Raw genomic sequence first — 20601 nt, 5'->3', positions numbered from 1 at the left:
GAACTCTGTCCTCCCTTGGTTCTCCTCCTGCCTCTCATTGCTTCTTCATTGTGTCTGTTGGGAGATCTTCTATCTGCATCCTCCAACTTTCTGTGGGGGCTCCACAGGGCACTGTCCTTGGCCCCTTTCCTGTCTCCCTCTGTAACTGATTTCTGGGTAATCTCTGCAAACACAAATTCAGCTATCATCTCTATTCTGACAAATCACAGATCTCTCTACTCCAGACTTGTCGTCTTCTGTCCAGACTAAAACCTTAACCTGTCTCACTGGCCTCCCCTCATACATGTCTAGCCATCAGCTCAAGTGAATCATGGCTAAAACAGAGCTCTTAATCTTGGCCCCCTCCTATTTCCTTTCTCTATGGCAGTGGACCACACATCACTATCAGTCTTGTAACTTGGGTGTCATCTTAGACTCAGACATCTCTCTATGGCTTCACATCCAGGCTATGTCTAAATCTTGCTGATTCTTTCCACATAACACTGCATTCACAAAACCAAAATTAATGTGCAAACTCTCATTATCTTACCTCTCAACAACTGCACCCTTCTTTTCTCTGATCTTCACAAATGTGGTTGTGTCCTCCTCATACCATTCAGAAAGCTGCTTCAAAGATCACTTTTCTAGTCCATCGCTTTGACCATGTAATCCATCTTTGGCATTCCTTTGCCGGCTCCCTCTTCTCTGTATATCATCAGACATAAGTTGCTTATCTTAACTTTCAAGGCCCTTTACAGCCTTCTCCTCACTTATTCACTATGAAAGGTTGATGCCCACTTCTAATCAGCCCATGATGTCTGCCTCTATCAGTCACTTGTGAAATTTGCAAACAAGCACCCTGGTCCTTTCACCCAGGCTGTTCCTCCAGCTTGGGAGAAGCACTCCATAAACATCTGTAAGTGACCTCATTATCCACCCTCAAAACCCTCTTTAAAACTCTCCTTTTCTGTGATGCCTACAAAAAAAATGACAATGGTTAGGCTGCTGATATGCTGACACCACAACCTATCATGCTGACCAGTACTGTCTCATTGTTTCCTTGCACTCATGTACCTGTCTGTATCCATCTCTTGCATCTTTTTTGTGCTGTTAGACTTCCATCATTCTAGTACTCATTAGCCATCACAAATGGCAGTGCCAGAGGAGCAACATTATAGGGTAATGTAATCCTGCCACCACTTTTCATTGTAATATTGGCAGTTGCCTTTTTGTGTCTTTGAGGCAGAATGTCAAGTAAAGGGTGCATTATCTAGTATGCCTGTCACGTTCAGTGGTACCCTAGTGGTTATGCCAAGGGGTAAATGCTATGTTTATATATAGAATGAAGAGTAGAATCTTTTTGGTTTCTGTTCCTAAATCTTCTAAAGGGTGGCATGTGTGTTGTCCCAGGTGGTTCTGGAAGTTAGGGAATAAAGAAGTGACTGGAGGCTGTTAATACTGCTATGCCTGCTTATATCTCTAGAGTTTATATTTAAAGTCTCTGCTAAAGGTCCTCACAACCATTTGGACACTTGAGATACCAAGAAGCTTCCAAATTTGGGAACAGGAGCGCTGGGCTCCATGGAACTGACAGCAGCAGTGTAGAGGCAACAGTTTTCACATGGTTCTGTTTGAACCAATAATGAACATGCTCCTCATTACTCAGCTCCATTTGTCCCAGCAACAGCACGGTGACCTGAACACTAATCAGCAAGTACAGTTGGCACAAAGACTTGGAATTAACAGTCCTTTCCCCTTCTAAGTTAGATGGTATAGAGAAGTGTCTATGAGAGAAGAAGGGGAAAGAAATGGCAAAATCCAAACAAGAGGACCGTGAGGGAGCTGGTGAGCCTCTGTCCACAATCATGTAAGAGACATGTGACTGGAAACCTTCAACTGAAAGAAAGAAAGAAAGAACAAACTATCTTCTTATGAGCTGGAAAAGGAGACAGGGTGTGTTACACCCTTTTCTCCTAGGAAGATAGTGCAGTATTGCATGATCTCATCGGAGGATGTGGGAGTCCAGCTAGAGGGGCCAGGAGTTGGACTTTTGGCCAGACATTTTTATGAACTGTGCAAGTGGGGGAATGGGAGCTAAAGACTCCTAGTCCTTTCACCTGCACAGAACACAAACAGGTATGAGGCACAGTCCCATCCCAAAAAATCATGCTCCTCTGCTTTCTGTACTTAAATTTAAATTTGCCTTTGTCCTACTATAACTTGGCTGGTGTGCAGTCATGTGTTTTGGACATTATTTCGAGTAGAACAGCCTGCAGGCAGTGCACCTGTCCTGATACATAGGGATATGCATGGAGAAAAAGTTTTGCACACTTAAAAATAAATGATCAGTGTGATCATACACAATAACATTTGGAATTTCTCAGGCACTTAGGAGCAAAGGACAGGGTGAGTGGTACCTTACTCTGTGAGCAGTCCAGCTGAAATCCATGAGATTGCATATTAAATAAGGAATGACTTCACATGAACTCCAAATCACATGACTGGCTTAGTCATAGAGGTGTAATTTTCATGATATTTTAGTGAGCAGTTTTATTCCAGAGGTATCCATCTCCTTTCTGAGACTCCTTTTATGAAGAGGGAACTGAGGCACAGAGAGGCTAGATGACTTACCCAAGGTTACCCAGAAGACCAAGGTAGAGTAGGAGACCCACATTCAATTCCCTATCTTCCAGCTGATTGTCCCAACCACTGGGTTATCCTTCCTCCCTTTGTGTGATGTAAGGGCACAGAATCTGGCCCAAGATGAACAGTGAGGTATTCATGCCCTCCCATGAATTCCAGCAGGCCCGTACTCTGTACTGATTTTTTTGTAATGTGAAAAACCGTTTTTTTAAAGATAAGATAGTGCTGCATCTATTTTGCACTGAGTTAGTAACATGTCAAAACCGTTTTCCTATTTTATAAAATGTATTAAGAAACTGATTCTGCTTTGGTAATTAGCACATTACAACATTCCAGGCAGAGCCTGACAGTATATCAGGGACCATTTTGGTTGAATAATTGTAAATGGAAAAGAAACCCAGCAGCATGAAATATGACATGCACTAATTGGGTCTTGCAACCAGTGCTGCTCTTGCCATTAGTGGTTGTCTAAGAACCACCTGGTGAACATTAATTAAACAACATTCCCTTGTGTACAGCATATTGCTTGCTTGAGAGCAATTATCTCTTGAGCATACATGAGATACATGCCCTGACTCATTATAACCTGCAGTAATTAGTTGGGAAAGCAGAAGACCAAAGTAAGCTCAAGGAGTTCCAACTGATCAATCATGAAGCCACCAGAATTTTGATCACAGCTTCTATGTAAAATACAAACCTGTGGCCATCGACTTTCCATTGAAGTGTCATGTTATTTATTCTACACTCTAAATTTTGTGTATGTGCCATTCAATTGACACTGTCTTATCCTTAATTTTTCCATAATATTTTGCTTTCTTTGTGCTTTAAAAGGTATATATAGCCCTAGGACTGAATGAGCTGTTAAGACTTTTCCCCTTTATCCCAATCTTGCTTGAAACAATGTTTGTCTTATCCAAGATAAAAGATGTGTTTTTAGAAATTGTTTGTTAATGTGTTCTAACAAACAATCTAAAAATCTAGCATAGACAAGGCAGATATTCTTTTACCACATGCAACTGGTGAAGAATGAAGCAAAAGAGAGAATTTAGGCTTAAACTTGACCAGCTTGCATGAGGTAAAAATACATGTGATCTATATTAGAATTTTAGAACATCTTAATTAGCACATTAACTAACACATTCTCCAACACACCTTTTATCCCAATCAAACACTTAATTGATTCATCATACAGGGCAGTCTGCCCCTTTAAGGGCCTGGAAGTCTTGAAGCAGTCACCTTCTTGCTGCTATTATATCTGTGCAGGCTGGGGGACTTAATGTTATTACCCCTTACTGCTCTTGAATCTGGGTCTGGAGGGTCCTATCCAGCAGCTTGCTATGAATGACCTGAGCAGGAGAGACCAGAAGATCTGAAATTGCATCAGTGAGGGTTTCCCTGGCCCTGATTGGAGGAACATGAATTCTAATTGGTCAGGGCTTCCTATTTAAACCCAAAAAGTGGCATAGGAAGTTGTCTGACTATCGGGAGTCTACCTGGTTGCTATATTAGACTCTGCGTCCCTGCCTTGTTCTGATCCTTGCTCCTAGACTCTGATTCTGGCTCTGACCCTGGGCTTGACTTCCAACTCTGATTCCTGCTCCAGCCGTCTACATCTTAGCCCCAATGCTTAAAAAAGGACAGCCCTGCAGTGGAGGAGCTGGGGAGCAAACAGATTATTTCTGGTGGGAAGGGTGGTAAGAAGCCTTGTTGATGGCCAGGAGCTGTCTAAGGACTCTGACTGGGTAGCCCTTTGTAGGATGGTGAGACTGGACTGGACTGGGTTGATGCATGTTGAGACAGGCTGCTTTTCCTGGGACTTCCCTGTAAAGAAGGCAACTGAATGCTGAGCCTGGCTGATGTTTCATTTTTGTGTGTGTGCTTTTGTTGAACTTCATCTAAGGAACTCCTTCTCTTTTTCCCCTTCTTCCCCTCCCTTCCTCCCCCAGAGAGTAATGCTTTAAAGTGGTTTGGCTGGAGATTGTTGTGGGGAAACAGAGCTAGAGGCCTGTGGTGCTGAGTCTTGCTTGCTGAAGTTGCCAGGAGGTGCTACTCTGAGGTAGCATGCTTTCTTAAGGCAAGTCTGTACTTCAAAATTAAATTGACTAAAGTTACATTGATGTACAGCCACTGCAGTAATTAAACTGGTTTGGCATGTCCACACAAGCTCCTTCTGTTAGTGGTGTGTGTCCTCACCAGTGATTTAATTGTTAGTGTAGGGCATTGTGCCCCTCCTCTCCCGAGCCATCTAGGGCCCCCAGCTGGAATAGTCAGCACAGTGTCTATACTAATGCTACATAGCCCTAGCTACATCAACCTAAGCGCTATTCCTCTTGAGGAGCTGGAGTTATTAGGCAGTGGGCAACATATATAGGCAGGAGCAACTCTGCAGTGTAGACCAGACCTTCCCGTTACTCTTCCTTATGGTGGCTGGTTCACTTCATTTTGTCATATCATTTACTGAGTCCATTTAAATGGCACCTGTTTTAACGCTTTTTTGAATAGTGCTATTAAAAGCCTCTTCAACCATTCAGAAAAGACTCCTGTTAATGTAACGGGGCCTTGAGTGAGGCCCTAAGGGCCAAAGGCACCCACTCTGAATTAGCGAAGTGTTTACATTTTAAACATATGCCTAAAGCTAAGCATGTGAATATTTTCAATGAGTCTAATAGTTAAAATTCCCAGAAGATTGCATTGATTTTAAAATAGGGATGAGTAATGCAACTAAAGACCATTTTAATCAATGAAGTGTTTCTGGGATTTGCCTAGCACTCGAAGAATGCTCTGACAGAGTGACAATGTGTTGTCAATCGTGGTGTTGTCCTTAGAGAAGTCCAAAGGATGACAAGTCTGTTTCATGACAATTTTTAAAGTGCCTTTATTCTGCATTGGAATAAAAAAATTCAAAGGCTTTTTTCCTCCCTAAAACTGAAACTTGTAGAAATGGCTGTATTCTGTTTGAAAATCTGAGGGTTTTGTTTTTTTTTATTTAGGTCTCTGTCTGGTCAGACATGACCAGAAGGCTCTTGGCTTCAACAAACTTCTTGATGGAAACTTTGTGGAAATAAATACATCTCTGTGAAAAGCTTTGACTGAAAAAGTAATATTAGATAAGTATATGACCTAGCTGTCACAAATAAAAAGCAGAAGTAGCTGTTGGTGGGATGTAAGTCACAATATTTTGGTGCTGATTTGTCTGTCCCAGAGAGATCGTTACACAGCTGTAACTGGCTGTCTCCTATTCTATTTGTAAACAGTTTGCTTTAGCTTGTGGACATATTGATTCATTCTGAGTCATTCCTTTTCTATGTCAGAACTGCCAACAGCAATAATTGCTCTAAAAATAAATACAAAGAACATTGAATTGAAGCTTCCAAATTCATTTTATTCAGTAGTTCTCATGGATAATCGGATGTCAAAGATATGTACTGCCTCATCTGATTTGAATTAGTGATTTTAGTTGTGCTGTAATTGTCATAGCCTCAGCTTCTCTGACTTTCCCAAAACAGTCCAGGCTGTCTTGTGATTCCTTTAAATACTAGGAGCAGGCCCTTGCAGTATGTGCACATCTTGGTGAGTCCCTTTCCTTTATATGAAGGATGATAAAGGAAAGTGTATATAATGAGCAACGTTGTTTGTTTTCACAGTACCAAACTCAAACTTGTTAAAACGTGTCAATATTCTCTGTACTAGTTATTTATTCAGCATGAGGCAGTTAAGGGAGATACTCAAACTGAAGTCTTTGACATGAGTTTGTACTCTCCAGTCCTGTGAAAGGCATAGCTAATGTATAACTCTTGACTCTTCAGAACATATCTAGCCAGGAAACCAGGCAGCATCCCAAAGGAGCTATGTGCCCACCCTCTGCATTGTGATTAAGATGTATATGAAGATGGTAAATAGGAAAAGGGCAAAGCCTTAACTGAGTAAATTTATAATTAACACTGCAGCCAAAATTAGGGGTCCTGCTCTGGGTGCCAAATTGTTACAATGTATCAATGTGAGGGGAGAGATGAAGAATGTTATGGACCCCTGCTAAGAAGTCACATGTACGGCTGTCTCTGAATTGAGATGTATCACCTAATTGATCTCTGTGCAAATAAGGATAAGGGACAAGAGAAGATAAACTAAAAAGATCCTTTATTTAACATAAGGAAAGTATATGGACAAAATATCTCTGAGCATGAAGCCCAGAACCCTCTCCCTCTACAAAAGACAAAGGTATTTATACTTTACAGATCAAAGTTCGTCTGATTGTCTGCCTCAGCCTCAAGATGTTGGATTCGGATCTACCAATGTGCTTGGGAATGACAGGCAGCACAGGATGGACTCGGACTTTTGACCAACCAGGATCAGGATCGGGATTACTTCTCAGGGAAGTAACTGTGGTGGTTCGACCTCTTTTTAAGGCTGACCTGATTATATTCCTGAACTTTAACCTTGGACCGGCAGGGTCAGCCTCCTCCTTACCCTAGTTTAGGGAGATTCGGATAGAAGAGCAAACCAGTCCTGATATGGTTAAATCAGGTAATAGTTTTATTAAACACTGACAATTACACATAAACACTTACAAGCATGCTATAATTTTAAGGCACGGTAATTCTATCGCTAGAAAAATCCCCCTTTATTTCTTGAGCTTAGTTTCAAGAAGCACAGCAGCCCACTCCCTGAATACGCCCCCGACTTTTACCTGGTGAGTCTGGGGAGTTCCGGCCGGTCACTCCTTCACCTGTTCAAACCCGACTTCTCCAAGGCCCCACTTGAAAGCTCTAAAACCTGATCAGGCCCTTTTTTTTGGCAAGTCCTCTTAATCCCTCTGATTCCCGCTGCCCTACAGCTAGTCGTTCAGAGGGTTTAGATTTCCCACCCCCTTTTCTCCTGTCGGCCCGAGATGAGGCCCGAGATCACAGCCCTGTTGATCCACCTATTCCTGATCTCCCATGGTGGGGATGTGTCAGGGAAGGATTTTCAAGCAGAGTACTGCAACTCAGAATCTCATCCCCCCTCAGGGACAGTCCAGTTGCTCAGACTGGGCAAACAGTGGCTTCAGCTAGTCTTAGGATTCCAGTGCCAGCAGATCTCCCATGGTGGGGATGTGTCCACTAGTACCTTCGCCCCTTGACAGCCAGTTCACCGACTGAGTGCCCCGATGGATCTGTCCGGCCATCCTTTATACCCTTTTTGACTGACTTCCAACACGCATGAATCAGGCAGTTTAGACCATTTCCAAATTTGGGCTTGCCACAGGGTCAGTTTCTCGGAATGTCCCCACCCCCTTCCAGATGGTCAGCAAGACGTGACCCCAGGAGTGTCAGCAACCTGTTTCTTGGTAAAACCCCCTCCCCTATTAGCCAAACTATTTCTTAACCTATTGCAAAGTTCACCTCCCCCCTTAAGCCATTAGATGCTTTAAAACCTGTGCATAACAAACTTCCCCTTTTACTATGCCTTCTATTAACCCTTGAATATATTCCCTTTAGGCCTTCTATACAATAGGCCTTGTCCAGTGGTATCTCGGAGATCTTCTGGCAGTCCTTGATCTGAGAACGTGGGCTGCCGCTAAGTAGGACAGCACCCTAGAGCCTGTGTGTGGGGCTTATATATTCTCTAGGCAGACTAGTGACTACCTGACCAGTCCTTTTCCCACCTTTCCACAAGAGTGCCAAACTCAAACAAAAGGGCACCAAAGTTCCAAAGAGAAGGGCAGCCAACATGGCTGCCCAACAACTATTAGACACCATTCAAGATGGTGTGGTGTGTTTTTGTTTTGTTTTTTTAACAAATTTTGACATTATCATTTCCCAGGTAAAAATACCAGATACTACATAGACCTAAATCAGAGCATGCATATTAAAACATGAATAATGCTGTACAGTGGAGTATGAACTGGCAATGAAAAATACTGACCAAATTTTGTCATGGGCTGTATAACAGGAGTTAAAGCAGAGTGGTGGGTGACTCTCTCCTTCTCTCTTTTTTTTTTTTTTTTTTTTTTAAGAGAGATGGTGTCTTACACTTTTGTCTGCCCTGGCAACAGCCTGTGACTGGCAAAGAAAGCACTGGCATTATATTGCCCCACAAATCAGGAGAAGCTGGATGACAAGAAAAAAGGGAAAAACACCAACCTTCAGCAGTCCTAGAGAGATTCCAGAAAAACATGGTCCTGTTTTTTCTGCAAGTTTGCCACAATTCTTAAATTTGACTTTTTGACTCCATCTTTCCAGAGACACCACAAGCATCTGGCATTTAACTAATGGTTCTATTTATATTACCTTTGAAATTTAGACCAATGCAATTGCATTCAATAGCTAATTATCAGTAAATAGGAAACTGCACAATTTGATTCTGTGCTTAAAAGAACATAATTGTTCATACCCCACCCCCCAACTAAAGGTGTATTTCTTTATTCACACTTTTACCTGAATCTATGGCTAGATATATTTAGAATTGTTACCAAGTTCATCAGGCTTAATATCTGTTTGAGACTTAATTTCTATTTCATTAGTCTGATAACAAAGAATGTCTCCATTTTGAATACAGCCTGGACCCTGACTCCCAGTCAGACTTTCTCAGACAGAAGCTTCTCCATCTTACTCCCCACCCAGCTGCCAGGGAGAGCGGCCAAACATGTGGGGGAGGAGTTAGGTGTGAGGGGAGAAGAACAGAGCCCTTCTTGACATCACATGCCCCCCACATGTCACCTGTGCCATATAAGTCTATGGCACCCCCACATGTTGAATATAGATTGCTTTTCTTGTTGCCCCATCTCAAATACTACCTAGATGGAGCTACTATAAGTTGGAGGCATAACTGGTTGGAAAACTTTTCCCAGAGAATAGTTAGCAATGATTCACAGTCAAGCTGGAATGGCATATCAAGTGGGGTTCCATAGGGATGGGTTCTGGGTCTATTTCTGTTCAATATCTTCATCAATGATTTAGATAATGGCATAGAGAGTACACTTACAGAGTTTGTGGATGATATCAAGCTGGGAGGGGTTACAAGTACTTTGGAGGATATGACTAAAATTCAAAATGATCTGATCTGGAGAAATGGTCTGAAGTAAATAGGATGAAATTCAGTAAGGACCAATGCAAAGTGTTCCTTCCTAATTGGAATAATCAGTTGCACTCATACCAAATGGGAAGTGACTGCCTAGGAAGGAGTACTGCAGAAAGGGATCTGGGGGTCAATAGTGGATCACAAGCTAAATATGAGTCTACAGTGTAATACTGTTGCAAGGGGGGGGTGGAGAGGCAAGAAAACATTCTGGGATTGGCAGGAGTGTTTGTAAGAGAGACATGAAATAATTCTTCTGCTCTACTCCATGCTAATTAGGCCTCAACTGGAGTATTGTGTCCAGTTCTAGGAGTCACATTTCAAGAAAGATGTTGATAAATTGAAAAAAGTCCAGAGAAGAGCAACAAAAAGGCTCGGGTTATGGGAGAACTTCATCATTTTAGAAGAGATGACCACAGGGATAAATTCATGAATGGTGTGGAAAAAATGAGTGGTGTTTACAGCAAACTGTTGCAGTTGGGCTTTGAGGTTACAGTGGTGGTCCTGTATATTCTTAAAAATAAATATATATAAACTGGTCCTTTAAATGTATTTAAAACATCTGGCTAAACTAATGGAATATGGTTTTCTAAAATAGGATAAAGTGTGTGGTGTGTTTTTTCCTGACACTGAAATCCTGCAGCAGGCTAACACCATTCTTAAAAAAGCAAGCCCATCTTCTGTAGTACAGGTGTAGTCTCTGAGGACAACTCCATAGTGGATGATGGAATATACATATTAAGCCCAATGCTGCAACCCTTAACTGAGTTTAATACTTAACTGCGTAAATAATCCCACTGATGTCCCCACACATGCCCAATGAAGTCAGGCCCTTTTATTATTGCTGCACTTTATCTGCAAACTTTCTGTAAAGCTGGGTTAATAGGACACTATTTCATGCTACATCTCTCATGGCAAAGGATGGAACAGCTTTTTATTTAAAACAAAAAAGTAAACATTTCTGATTCTGCAGAAAACCAAATGCACCTGAAAATTGGGTGTCCTAATTTATGCAAGAGCTAGTAATGTCTCACTCACCATCAGAAGCCAGTCCAATAAATATTACTGTGTCACTCTACTAACTTCCTTACAGTGGATGATGTGTTCATATGTAATACAATTTCATATGGTTTACTTGTAACTCTTCTAGTGCCTTTCATTAGTGGCAGGAGAAGGTGAAGAAAACCAACTTTGCTTCAGTGTCGTCCTTGTAGGACTGACCGAGAATAAAGATACTCACCATTTATACACCAAACTCTACCAATGAAATGTACTGCAAAGTACAGGCTGGATAATGGAGGTACAATAAGGTTAAATGACTTGTCCAGGAAGATTCATAGATTCTAGGACTGGAAGGGACCTCGAGAAGTTATCGAGTCCAGTTCCCTGCCCTCATGGCAGGACCAAATACTGTCTAGACCATCCCTGATAGATATTTATCTAACCTCCTCTTAAATATCTCCAGAGATGGAGATTCTACAACCTCCCTAGGCAATTTATTCCAGTGTTTAACCACCCTGACAGTTAGGAACTTTTTCCTAATGTCCAACCTAAACCTCCCTTGCTGCAGTTTAAGCCCATTGCTTCTTGTTCTATCCTTAGAGGCTAAGGTGAACAAGTTTTCTCCCTCCTCCTTATGACTCCCTTTTTAAGATACATCCATGAGGAAGAGAACTCAAAACTGCTGACTCTTGGCCCCAGGTTCAATCCCCTAGATCACATTTGCCTACGGAGTATTTTGTTAGAAATACTCAACAGGAAAAATGTGGTTAGTCTTGGTAAATGTTAGTTCCTTAGTGGTGCAAAGAGCAGCAGCAGCAGCGCTAAAGTACACTTAGGGTCAATAATGGAGAGCTGACATAAGATGCACACTAGGAAATTGCAAGTCCATATCTGTTACTCTAGTAGAGCAGAAGGTCATCACATCATTTGAGATCTCTTCTGCAAGTTGGTCTCTAACACTTTGAGATATAGACTGAGAGATTTATTTAATCCTACGCTGCACACTTCATTTTCCTACATAGCTGTTCTTATTTCTCCCCCATCCAGATTGTTGTATTATCTAAAGACCAGACTTTTAAAAGCATTTAGGGGTCTAAAGATGAAGGTAGGCATTTATGTGCTTTTTGGAAACTGTACGCCTAACTCTCACTGATTTAAATAGGAGCTAGGCACGGAAGTTCTTCTAAAAATCCCACTAGGTGCCTATCTTTACATGTCTAAGTACCCTTAAAAATCTGACCCTGCATGCCTTGATATAGAACAAAATGTGAGTCAGACCAAATAAAGAGCATTAGGCTGAAAAAATTGATTGAGAGACGCTGTGAAAGAAGAGATGCAGGTAACACTCCCAAGCTGACTTTTAATTTTGGCACTTTCTGCCCACTTACTCAATCTCTATCTAAGTTCTTAGCTTTCTCAGTAATCCTCTTTGACATTCAATTTACAACCTTACTTGCAAGACTCTGTTATCAGGACAGTTTTCCAGAGGGAAAACTGGCTGCAAGATATATTTGAATCCAGAAGGTGAAAAGAAAGCGGTACTTCTATAGTTCCTTGAACATTATAAAAAGGGTCCTCTTTCATTTGGCAGAGTAATGTACTGTTGCTGTCTACCAAATCCATTACAACATCAGCCGCTTAACTTGATGGTTAAATTAAATTCTAATTTAACAGGGGCAGCTAAACCAATGTAGGGTAGTTTAAACCTGTAATATATAGAAATAGGGGCCGTGTTCCCTCTATTTTTTCCCAAGCATGTGCAGAATGAATTTTGTTATGTACACTGACACATCACCTCCATATTGGTGCACATAACAAAATTCATGTGGTGGGAGTGGGGCCGAGGGGTTTGGAGTTGGGGGGGGCCTCAGGGCTGGGGCAGAGGATTGAGGGTGGGGGTGAGGGCTCTGGCTGGGGTGCAGACTCGGGCATGGGGCCAGGGATGAGGGGTTTGGAGTGCAGGCTGCTCAGGAGCTATGGTGGGGAAAGAGGACTTCTCCCCAACTCTCTCTCCCTGCAGCAACACCCTGGCAGGGCAGGGGAGGCACCTCTCCGCTGGCCATGGCAAATCTGGTCTGTGCTGGGGCCAGTGGAGAGTGGTGCCTTTTCCCCCCCACAGCAGGTCCATGCTGGTGGAGAGACATCTCTCCCTGCTGCAGTCCTGAACCCCTGCACGGGGCTTAACAGGCGGCTGCGCAGCTTAGAGGGAATTTAGGGTGTAACCCTTTAATTAGTTAGAGCCCTCAAATAGTTCTCCCTGATTTTTCTTTTAGAAGATGTCAGAAATCACTCAGAGCAGAAGCAGTATGTATGCAGGTTGGCCTTTATTCCTATATATCTTTACTAAATTTGGGATCTAACTATGCACATGTGGCTTCTTCATTGTCTGTCTTGTGTAAAGTGCAGAAGCGATAGTCCAAGTGCAAAATTGCATTGGTTTATCATTACATTATTAGTAAAATCAGGGAAATTTCTCTGAAGTCAAGCCCCGGATCAGGCACTCAGAGGAAATTCAGAGTACTCTACAAAAGTAACTCCCTTCTGTTTTCATCCTTATAAACATATACTTTAGATGCAGGATGAAAGCCAGAACCCATTTTCAGGCTGTCATGGGGGATAAGCAACACTTTATCAGGGATAACTTCAAAGCTTAGTTTATGTTCATGTAAACACATTTGACATGATCATGAGTGAGCCTACTTATCACAGAATTTGAGGAAATTTTCCTGTCTTCTGATCAATATATCATTCAACAAATATCCTTTAAAATGCACACAAATCTTCTTTGTGTGTCTGCACATTTTCAAACTGTAATCCTAATGATCCTTAGCCTCTCATTATGGTTGAGGTAATTGGAGTTCTTCGTTGTGTGTACACAGTCTTCAGATCTTGATCTGATTTTTTTTTTTCATTCCAAGCTGTCAATATCCTCCTTCCAAATATCACTTAGTTGACACCTCAATAAATAAGCAAACATTTTGGAGTTCTATTATTCATTGTTGTAAGTCCTTCAAGACCATGATGAAAGTCTGATTTACAGGCAAGCCAAACTCAAGACAACTCTAAACTAGGTCTGATTTTGTTGTTTTTTTGTTTTTTTTTAAAGTTAATGGTGAGCTTGGTCTGAGCAACCTAGGTAGTCATTTTGGTATGATTTTGCTGCTCTGGTGATTGTTTTTCATTGGGGATATAGTGGAGGATGGGATATTTCTTTGCCTAATTTTTTCCCCTCATTCTAAACCCACTAATGTTGTGGGAACTTGTGTTTAGTTTATTGGAATGACTCACTTCTGATGAGGATACCTCTTAGTGCTGGTAATTGGAAACTGTGATGGAGCAGTAATACAATGTTAATCACAAATGGTCTCTAACTTTCTGGCTTTGCAGTGTTGTTGTTATGTTGGTCCCAGAATATTAGACAAAATGGCTGAGGGAATTTCTTTTATTGGACCAACTTCTGTTTGTGAAAGATATAAACTTTCAAGCTACACAGAGCTCTTCTTCTGGTCTGGGAAAAGTATTTGGAGTGTCACACCTAATTACGAGATGGAACAGATTTTTAGCATAAGTAGCTCTGAGTAAGAGATCATTCAAGGTGATCAGTCAACACTGCCACAGTCATAGGGGGGAAAAAAGAGGGGTTAATGAGTTATAGATTGTTGTAATAAGCCATAAATCTAGTGCCTTAAGACTATTATTTCTAGTGTCTACCAAAGTTATGAATTTAAGCTCCTGGGCTCATATTTTGAAAGTGTTATGCAGGTTTCCTTGGAGGACAAGGACTGAGGGGGTCAGATATGGAGTGATCACTTTGAAAAGTGTTCAAGTGCTATGGTGCGTTTGGTGGGTGTTTTTGGTCTTATTTTTATTTTTTTGTCTTATTTTTCTATGAGTTTATTTGAGAGCATAATGATTTTTTTTTCTGGTTTCACCCACATAGTTGCAGCATTTAGTGCAATGGACGAGGTGCACCACCTGTTGTGATAGGCATGTGTAGGACCCAGGGATCTTGAAAGATGTGTTGGGGCGGGTATTAATGATGTTTGCAGGTTTTGCATCTAGTATGGCAAGGTCTGGTGCTGCTTTGAGTTGGTGTGTCCTGGTTTATGGAGTGCTTGCCTCTAATGAGGCTGGTGAGGTTTTGGGTTGTTGGAAGGCCAGAAGAGGGGGTTCAGGAAAGATTTATTTATTTATTTCAGGATGCAGTCCCTGTCAAGTATGGGTTGCTATTGTTTAATGATATCCAGTTTGGGTTCCGGTGTAGGTAACAATTAGAGAAGTACAGTCAGATGGTTTTTTTCTATATTGAAGGCCAGAAAATACCCCCAAAAACCAAGCTCTTCATCAGGAGAAAGTTCCCTACAGGCTAGGACCCACCAACTCAAAGTGCTTGTCAAAATCCAGAGCTAATATTCTGATCCTCTTGATTTAGGAAAATAAAGTGATTAGTGAGGTAATGCTGAAAATTATACTGCATTGCTAATTATACAATGGCAGCTCTGAGGCTCTTGATGATTTTGAAATAAGCCCGATATCATCCTTCCTGTTCAGTTGACAAAGCTTCATGCAGATGCTAATGGTGAAGAAAAATATGAAGAATTTCATATGTGATTATATATAGTGGTCTGTCAAGTGCTTGCAAATGTGTGTTCACTTACCAAAATGAGGTGCATATGTTCCATGACTTAGCAAGAATATGAAGCTATAGGTTTATGTTGGCGCTAAAAAGATGGATCCTGGCTGTTTTGGTTTCACTCTTTTTTTTGTAAGACAGAACTTTAAAGCAGCTTTAAAAAAGAAATGCATTAGAAAGCAGTAACTGAAGATCCGTGGAGAGCTCTTACAAGAAAAAGTCTAAGTACTATAAAATTATTATAATTATTAAGTTTTCAGTTTTATTCATTTCATCTGAGGTTCCCAAAACATTTAGTGGACATTAAAGACCCCTAACAGAAGGTTACTTAATCAAAGGTGCTTTGTTCCTGCACAACTCTCCATACCTGCCAACTCCCCCTTCCAGCATAACCAAAGTACATAATGTCAACGATTGTTGAAAAACGCTGAAAACACACTTTTTGCACTGGATTTATTCATTCAGCCAAGTCTTTTGCACTTGTTTTTTGTAAGGATCCTGTATTTTAATCTGTTATACCACTCTATAGCAACTAGAAGCAAGAACAAAAATGTTTCTTATAAGGTTCACAACGGATTGATGCTTTGATTATTTCTCTCTTGCGTTTTTAAAAATAAAAAGGGTGTGAAACATGGAGAGGATGAGTTAGAACAAGTGGGTGGGCCAGTGAGTCAGTAATGGAGGCTCTATTAGCCATAAACCTCCATTGAGCAGGTACACAGTTGTTACAAATCTTGTTCAAGACCAGGAGCCAGAGTAACATCCCAGTCTGTGGGTTTTAAGGGAGGTGGTTTTCAGTTTATGTTATTCCCTAAATAGTGTGTCCCACAGGAAGTCAATTTACTTTTTACCTGGAGATTGGCATTGAATTTCTTCCTTAGATATTTTAGAAGCAGTTTTCAGCATAAAGACACTAAAGCTTGTAAGGCAGTCAGATACTACAGTAATGGGAGGCCATATAAGTACCTCAGACAGAGAGCTGTTTGTAAGAATCAGAAACTAGAACTTTTTTTTGTGTAATTTTTCTCCTTACATGGCTTCAACTTGGCTTCACAAGGTGTTCCAAAACTTCAAATTATTTGTCTTGCCTACAGCAATAGAGAAGCTAAACATCTGGGACTGCTTTGGGCCCAGTGAAAGGTACAATTTCCAATTAGTCATTATCCTGTGAATTGAGTTATACTAACCTGTCTTTTAGACAATATATCTTTGTACATTTTGAGTCTGATCTTTATTGAATAAACAAAACTCCAAAACTTTTAACACATTTCCTATAATGGTTTTGTATGTTATTTTCAAGGCCATAATCTCATTTGTAGTGACTGTAACAGTTTGTACCCCTATATATCCCTTTGCACACTATTGTAGTAATCTTTGTACAAAGTATACCTTGTGAGGTATTTTAAAAACTCATAATTTACTGGTCATTGTCCTGGTAAGGTGTGTGGCAACATTGTATGTAAAGTTATAAGATTCCACTATATAGTGTTGCTGGGGCCAGGTCTACGCTACAGACCTCTATTAGTATAACTGTTGCTCAGGAGTGTGAAAAATCGACACTCCTGAGCAAAGTAGTTCTACGAATCTAACCCCCTGTGTAGACAACACTATGCTGAAGGGAGAGCTTCTCCCTTTGACATAGCTACTCTCTTTCGAGAAGATGGATTAACACCACCAACAGGAGAAGCGCTCTCCCATTGGCATAGTAGCGTCTTCACTAAAGTGCTACACAGCTGCACCAATGCAGTGTTTAGACCTATCTGAAAACACTTTCAAAGTCTGGAGATTGGCTGAACCAGTTCCTCAGATAAAAGACAAGCTGATGCCTCAGCCAGGTGTAAATAACATCAATAGGCCATTTCTTGCTGAATGGCCATTCATTGGCAGGAGAGGGGTGTGACCAAAAAAATCTACATTTTAGCAAAGGAACGGCATGGGGTTCCCATCTGCATAGACTTTTTTTCCAGCTGAGATTCAGGAGACTGTTTTCTAAGAAGGGGATTGTTACCATAAAAATGAGGGACAAACACCCCAAGGGACCCTGTCCTCTTTGCTCTCACTTTGTCCATCAATTTACTGCACCAGAAGGAACAAAGGAAGGGTCTATTAAACAGAAGGGATCCTGGCATAGAAGTTTGGCCAGAGAGCGGGGGGCGGACTTTGTTTTGAATTTAACATAGCTTAAGTTCAGCATTAGTTGTGTTTTTCTCTCTCTCTTTTCCCCTTATTACTTGCACTCATTTTAAAGTCTCTTTGTAGTTCTGTTTTATCTAAATCAGTGTGCTGAATTGAAGTGTTTGGGGAAACTCCATGTGGGATACAGGATTGGTGCATATCATTTTTATTAATAAAATGAGACTTTACAGGCGCTTGTATGGGCTAGGAAACGACTGAGTAGAAAAAGATTTATATTTCTGGGGGAAAATGTGGGCCTGGGAGTGCGTCAGGAGCACCCTGCAGCATAATTCTGGCTGGTGAAAGCCAGAATGTGACTGGCAGGCCACAAGTACACACAGACATGCTAAATACTGCTTGTGAGCAGTCCAGAAGTGAAGGCCACAGGAAAGCAGTGTAAAAGGCACCCCAGCTTAGAAGGTAAGGGTGACACAGTACTCACTGGCCTAGAGTGTACCCTGGGTATGTCAAAATGATTAACTAGCATTCCAGTTTCTGCTGGAACTTAAATGTGTAGTATATCACTTGAAAAATCATTTAATTCAAGAGGTTACTCACGAGCTTGTGGCTGTAAAGAATTTCTACTGCATATACCAAGGTGCCATCAACATAGTATAGAACGTGTTATACTGGTGTAGCCAGAGTAGGTTTCCAAAAGTCAAGTGATGCAATGTTGGGGGTCTCAGTCTACAGTCTTCTCTCTGGCCCAAATTGATTGCTTTGCAATTCCCAAGTCTTTAAGAGGGGTAGCCATGTTAGTCTGTTCAGCAAAAACAACAAGTCTTTGTGGCATCCACCTTAGAGACTAACACATTTATTTGGGCATAAGCTTTTGTGGGCTATACCTCACTTCATTAGATGCATGGACTGAAAAATTTAGTAGGCAGGTATCAATATACAGCACATGAAAAGATGGGAGTTACCTTTCCAAGTCTTTAAATTATCTCTGGCAATTTGATAAGGGCTGTATTGATAGATCTCTGCTTTTGATTAAATCACTTAGCCAAGTGTGAGGCTGTCCTAGTTTATACCAGCAGATGACTTAAACCAATATGAAACAATTCTTTCAATAATCCTAGCTATTCAGGCTTTTTTCCTGAGTTGATTAAATCAGCCAATTTAACTAATGAATGTCAATTATTTTTATTCAAAACATTCCATTCTGTATTCAAACCAATCTAATTGTTGCTGTTTATAAGAGCTGTGCCAAACACTGGCAGACAACTGGATGCTTGACAGTAACACTTACACAAGCAGACTTGTAGACTCTTTAAATTGCCAGCGTTTGATACATTTGTGTAGACCTTCCTACAACATAATTGCATCATGACACTCTGAAATATTTTAGAAATCTTTAAATTTCTACACACCTCAGATAACCTCCTTTTGACTTAATCACTATCAATATGAAGAGCAACATTTGGACCAAGTTTCTTTTCTTCTTAAACAGCATAATTAACATGTGTGGAAAAGGAAATGCTCCAGCCGGCAAAACTAAACGTGAACAAAAAAACCAGGCACACATTTTGTGTATATATATATATATTTTTTGCCCCAGTTACTGGCATGTTTGCTTTTAATGTTATCCTCTACCTCCTTGTCTCATCAATAAAGGTTGGCAGCTCCTTGTTCTTAAGTGCATATTTCAAGCTTCTTGTCCTCCTTCAGCATCTCACACTACTTTCTTCTAGGTCTTTATCATCTTTGTCCCATGACTGCTAGTTCTTGTACTTTCTATATCAAACATCTCAATTCTCACATGTCCCAGCCATCTCAGTTGATACATCCTCTGTTTTTCCATGATGGGAGGAGGGCTATCTGTATCATGACTTGTATAGTTTCATTGCATAGCCCAGGGGGTCCCCAACGCGGTGCCCACGTCTTGGCCAGTGGTCGAGCATCCACCAAAATGCCACTGAAATTCGGCGGCATTTTGGCAGTGATGCCTCTCGATGATGCCACTTGCCACCAACAAGCGACGTCATCGAGAGGCATCAAATTTGGCGGCATTTTGGCAGATGCTCGACCACCGCCATGGTCCTTCGTCTGACGCCTGCCAAACAAAAAGGTTGGGGACCACTGGCATAACCTATCAGCTCTCCTCTTACTGAGCACCTTCTTGAGCTTTCTCACTTCAGCAGTGTGAAGTAGTTCTTCTCTCCTCCTCATTAGCCAGCCTTCTGACCCATATAATGGATGGCCTCACAATGATATTACACTCTGTTCTTTAGTTTACCTGGCATTCTTATCACAGGACAACTCCCTTCCCTTACATAAAATGCTTTTCAATCTCCATAATCTGAGATTTATGGATGAGGTTCTGAATTCCCTTTCCATGAGCTTCCACCACTCTATCTTTTGTTCCACAACTCATCTTTCACTCCTTTCACTGGGCACTCAACTCACTGCTGGGTGGCACTTAATTCTGGGGATTAGCTCAACCTTGTTCAGAGTCCCCTTCTTCCCCTCTGCCCATGTGCTGCTCTCCTCCTACTCACGTCATCATAGTACAGCTACTTCATCACTCAGTCCTCCAACAAGGTCACATTGTGATTCTCCCTCTGGGGGTAGGGAGAACTCCAATCTTTCTGCTCAAGCAGCATCAGGCAGTCCTCACACTCGCCACCCTGATCCCAGCACTCAACTAGTTCACTGCCCTAAAGAGTTCCATTCTGCAGTTGTTAGTAGGGGATCCCAAACCCACCCTCTACTCTGAGTTCCAGTCCAGGGCCCTGTAGCAAATGGTTCATGTCTGCAACTTCACACACTTTACTGTGCTCATTGCTGAATGCCTTCCTACTATGCTTCTCCCTTACCTCCAGAGTCCACGCTGCTCACCACATCCCTCCTTTCCTCCCCTCCCTCATGGGAGCTGGGGAGTGAGGTGGGACACAGTAAGCCAATGGTGAGAGGCGGGGGAGGAGAGAGCCTCCGCTGGACTATTGTGTCCAGCTCAGGGCACTACACTTCAGGAAAGATGTGGACAAACTGGAGAGAGTACAGAGAAGAGCAACAAAAATGATTTAAAGGACTAGAAAACATGACCTATGAGGAAAGACTGAAAAAAAAATAGGTTTATTTAGTCTGGAGAAGAGAAGATGGGGGTACATATG

The sequence above is a fragment of the Gopherus flavomarginatus genome, chromosome 3 (assembly GCF_025201925.1).
Source record: "Gopherus flavomarginatus isolate rGopFla2 chromosome 3, rGopFla2.mat.asm, whole genome shotgun sequence".
Taxonomy (NCBI): Eukaryota; Metazoa; Chordata; order Testudines; family Testudinidae; genus Gopherus; species Gopherus flavomarginatus.
Note: the sequence above shows the minus strand (reverse complement) of the source record.